Source organism: Schistocerca piceifrons, unplaced genomic scaffold (assembly GCF_021461385.2).
Source record: "Schistocerca piceifrons isolate TAMUIC-IGC-003096 unplaced genomic scaffold, iqSchPice1.1 HiC_scaffold_1377, whole genome shotgun sequence".
Classification (NCBI taxonomy): domain Eukaryota; kingdom Metazoa; phylum Arthropoda; class Insecta; order Orthoptera; family Acrididae; genus Schistocerca; species Schistocerca piceifrons.
In genome coordinates this window covers 80001-85000 of record NW_025727210.1, presented here as the reverse complement: position 1 = coordinate 85000, position 5000 = coordinate 80001, and the positions used below count along the sequence as shown (strand labels likewise).

Here is a 5000-nt window from a genome sequence, read left to right as displayed (position 1 = left end):
ATATATTACGCGGAAGAGCTATAACAGACCGAGCCCCACTGCATGGGGGGAGTCTTTGTCACTAATGTACACAGATGGAACATTTTGGACTGGAACCAGATTACCCGTACACACGGCGCTGATTAGTAATCAATGCAGAGCCATCAAACTACAGCAAATATACACAACTGTCCGTATACATGCTGAAAGAGTCTGCCCACAATGGGAACCACACGTCAGCCAGACACTCTGATCACGCACCACTCTCTGCTTCTAACAGGCGCACATACAATATGTAAGCACCAGCATGGAACAACATCCAGTGCATCTTCTCCGCCACATTACACAATCCACACTATCACAACCAGACCAGGAGGTCCATGCGGAAAATACAATATCCCAGCCTTTCGACATCCACCATTGCGCAGACCAGGCACCAACACCCACACATGTCCTATACAACGGTGCACCCAACATCACAATAGTACCTCCTGTCACAGCGCACAAACAATGACATGAGTCAAAGACACAGGTCTCACACAAGCATAGAATTGGAGCGCCGCCTCTAATAAGCCAAAGGTGCATCCTGACGTGACAAATCTGATCATGTCACAAGCATTCACTTACTATAATCACTATCAACGAACCTGCCGCCCCCGCCCCCCCCCCCCTACACCTTTCCTTACAACAACGTGTAACCTAACCTAACCTAACCTAACCTATGTTGTACCTTAACCTAACCTATGTTGTACCTTAACCTAACCTATGTTGTACCTTAACCTAACCTATGTTGTACCTTAACCTAACCTATGTTGTACCTTAACCTAACCTATGTTGTACCTTAACCTAACCTATGTTGTACCTTAACCTAACCTATGTTGTACCTTAACCTAACCTATGTTGTACCTTAACCTAACCTATGTTGTACCTTAACCTAACCTATGTTGTACCTTAACCTAACCTATGTTGTACCTTAACCTAACCTATGTTGTACCTTAACCTAACCCATGTTGTACCTTAACCTAACCCATGTTGTACCTTAACCTAACCCATGTTGTACCTTAACCTAACCCATGTTGTACCTTAACCTAACCCATGTTGTACCTTAACCTAACCCATGTTGTACCTTAACCTAACCCATGTTGTACCTTAACCTAACCCATGTTGTACCTTAACCTAACCCATGTTGTACCTTAACCTAACCCATGTTGTACCTTAACCTAACCCATGTTGTGCCTTAACCTAACCCATGTTGTGCCTTAACCTAACCCATGTTGTGCCTTAACCTAACCCATGTTGTGCCTTAACCTAACCCATGTTGTGCCTTAACCTAACCCATGTTGTGCCTTAACCTAACCCATGTTGTGCCTTAACCTAACCCATGTTGTGCCTTAACCTAACCCATGTTGTGCCTTAACCTAACCCACGTTGTGCCTTAACCTAACCCACGTTGTGCCTTAACCTAACCCATGTTGTGCCTTAACCTAACCCATGTTGTGCCTTAACCTAACCCATGTTGTGCCTTAACCTAACCCATGTTGTGCCTTAACCTAACCCATGTTGTGCCTTAACCTAACCCATGTTGTGCCTTAACCTAACCCATGTTGTGCCTTAACCTAACCCATGTTGTGCCTTAACCTAACCCACGTTGTGCCTTAACCTAACCCACGTTGTGCCTTAACCTAACCCACGTTGTGCCTTAACCTAACCCATGTTGTGCCTTAACCTAACCCATGTTGTGCCTTAACCTAACCCATGTTGTGCCTTAACCTAACCCATGTTGTGCCTTAACCTAACCCACGTTGTGCCTTAACCTAACCCACGTTGTGCCTTAACCTAACCCACGTTGTGCCTTAACCTAACCCACGTTGTGCCTTAACCTAACCCACGTTGTGCCTTAACCTAACCCACGTTGTGCCTTAACCTAACCCACGTTGTCCCCTAAAGTAACCCACGTTGTCCCCTAACGTAACCCACGTTGTCCCCTAACGTAACCCATGTTGTCGCCTAAACCTGCTCTGTAATTGTTATACGACTCGTTCAATTAGTGTAGTGTTGCCCACCCGCAACCCTCGCAATATAGTTCGCTACTCGCACTGCCCGCTCCCCTGTGTATCGCTTCATGTTAAACACCTTGCAAGTCTTGCTGACTTTCCACATGCTCCTGCTGTACACTGTAATGTGGATGGCAGCAGGACGTACATGCCGCCCCTCCCCACGTCCCCACCTTGCCCCCCTGCCTTCGCAAGCTGGTTGGTGAGAAGTTTGCATGTTCAATGCCCTTCGCATGCGACGTACTCAGGCTACGTTGTGGTGCGGCCTGTGTCAACCGTCCGCTAATGTCGTACGCGTAAACCACAATCTGTACTGCACATTCGTCCTTATGTACCGAATGATACATCGTGGCACATGTGTGACCGTACAACGACTGCGCCCAAAAACGGCGGACCATACAGTGCAAATATTGTGCACGCAGCTACGTGTCGTCTCCCTATGAGAGCTGGATTGCAGTGTGGTACGCCATAGAGACGTGTGGGAGGAACGGACGCCGTGGATGGCGATCAGCATGAGCTGTCTGTTGATGTATTCGGACCTAGTCGTCTCTCCTCACACACCGTGATGGCATGGTGCACCGCGTTCCATATCTGCGACATGCTACAGAGGCCGGTTGACAGTCGTTCGAGCAATGGACATCGCATACGTACGGGGGCCACCTTCCACGTATTGTCTAGGCGTGCACATTTTGTTGCGTGTATGTGGGCAGACGTAGTGTGGCGTGACACCTGACACAGGCATGCAATAATCGTTGAAGTTGCAAATGGCGATGGACGCCTGCGTTTTCTGGTGAAGTTACGCAAATGAACAAATGGTAACCTGTTGTGGTGCGGTTGTTCTCGCTAGGGGTGAATCGGTGATGGCGACGATAGGTTGAGGTACGAACCGGTTGTTCCAGCGATACCCACCATGCCGACGAAACTGAACGGCATCTGGGTGTGAAGCGATACGCGGCGGTGGCTGGGTGGGACCGTCCCCGGCCGGTGAGGGGGCGCCTCCCGGCGTGCTGGCCGCGCGGTGCGTGGGCGCACGCGCTACAGCCGGCTGGTGGGGGCGGCCAGTGGCAGGCGCGCCGGCCGACGGACGCGGCAGGCGTCGCAGCTGCGCGCCGGCGCACCCTGCGCGCGGCGCCGTGCGGCCAAAGTAGGTCCTCGCGGGCCCGGTGCGAAGCGCGGTGGACATCTTCAGTGTGCTGGTCCGATTGAGGACTGTGTGCGTTGAGGATGCGCCGCCGCCCGGCGCTCGGCGCCGCGACGCCGTCTGCTGCTCGGTCGCCCCAGCGGTTCTCGCTGGTGGTTTGTATCGCAGCTGTGCGGATGTGTTGGCGCGTGCGCTGTGCTGGGAGAGTTCGCTTCGGCACCCAAGTGGGGCTTTTGTCCTTCTGTGGCGCTGGCGTTGGAGCTGCCGGTCACCGTAGGTGGCGCGTGTTGTCTCCCGCCGGCAATGCCACGACAGCACGCTCCCGGGCCTCTGTCGGCAGCGGCAAGCTCAGTTGGGAGCACGGGTGGTCGCACCGAAAGCGTCTACTCGCCTAACTCCGGGCGATTGCGCCTCTCTCGAACCCGACCAAGTACTTGGGACGGCGCTGCGCGCCGCCGGGACCTGAGAGGGTTTCGAGGTGTATTGTGCAGGGGAGCTCAGCCTCCTCCTGTTTGCAGAATGATTGAGCGGACGCTTGCGTGTTCGCGCGGGCCCCCGGGACACACTCCCGGGCGGCCGGCTGCTCAGCTCTAGTTGACGCAGCTCCCTGGTTGATCCTGCCAGTAGTCATATGCTTGTCTCAAAGATTAAGCCATGCATGTCTCAGTACAAGCCGCATTAAGGTGAAACCGCGAATGGCTCATTAAATCAGTTATGGTTCCTTAGATCGTACCCACGTTACTTGGATAACTGTGGTAATTCTAGAGCTAATACATGCAAACAGAGTCCCGACCAGAGATGGAAGGGACGCTTTTATTAGATCAAAACCAATCGGTCGGCTCGTCCGGTCCGTTTGCCTTGGTGACTCTGAATAACTTTGGGCTGATCGCACGGTCCTCGTACCGGCGACGCATCTTTCAAATGTCTGCCTTATCAACTGTCGATGGTAGGTTCTGCGCCTACCATGGTTGTAACGGGTAACGGGGAATCAGGGTTCGATTCCGGAGAGGGAGCCTGAGAAACGGCTACCACATCCAAGGAAGGCAGCAGGCGCGCAAATTACCCACTCCCGGCACGGGGAGGTAGTGACGAAAAATAACGATACGGGACTCATCCGAGGCCCCGTAATCGGAATGAGTACACTTTAAATCCTTTAACGAGTATCTATTGGAGGGCAAGTCTGGTGCCAGCAGCCGCGGTAATTCCAGCTCCAATAGCGTATATTAAAGTTGTTGCGGTTAAAAAGCTCGTAGTTGGATTTGTGTCCCACGCTGTTGGTTCACCGCCCGTCGGTGTTTAACTGGCATGTATCGTGGGACGTCCTGCCGGTGGGGCGAGCCGAAGGCGTGCGACCGCCTCGTGCGTGCTCGTGCGTCCCGAGGCGGACCCCGTTGAAATCCTACCAGGGTGCTCTTTATTGAGTGTCTCGGTGGGCCGGCACGTTTACTTTGAACAAATTAGAGTGCTTAAAGCAGGCAAGCCCGCCTGAATACTGTGTGCATGGAATAATGGAATAGGACCTCGGTTCTATTTTGTTGGTTTTCGGAACCCGAGGTAATGATTAATAGGGACAGGCGGGGGCATTCGTATTGCGACGTTAGAGGTGAAATTCTTGGATCGTCGCAAGACGAACAGAAGCGAAAGCATTTGCCAAGTATGTTTTCATTAATCAAGAACGAAAGTTAGAGGTTCGAAGGCGATCAGATACCGCCCTAGTTCTAACCATAAACGATGCCAGCCAGCGATCCGCCGCAGTTCCTCCGATGACTCGGCGGGCAGCCTCCGGGAAACCAAAGCTTTTGGGTTCCGGGGGAAGTATGGTTGCA

At 52.5% G+C, this 5000-nt stretch overlaps 1 non-coding gene across 1 annotated transcript in view; it reads left to right on the top strand.

Moving 5' to 3' along the window:
- Positions 1-3778: 3778 nt before the first annotated feature.
- The window catches only part of LOC124733051, a 1909-nt gene continuing 687 nt past the window's right edge, over positions 3779-5000 (top strand). The window contains exon 1 of the ribosomal RNA XR_007008881.1: positions 3779-5000. This exon is cut by the window's right edge and continues 687 nt beyond it. This is a non-coding gene — a ribosomal RNA (small subunit ribosomal RNA).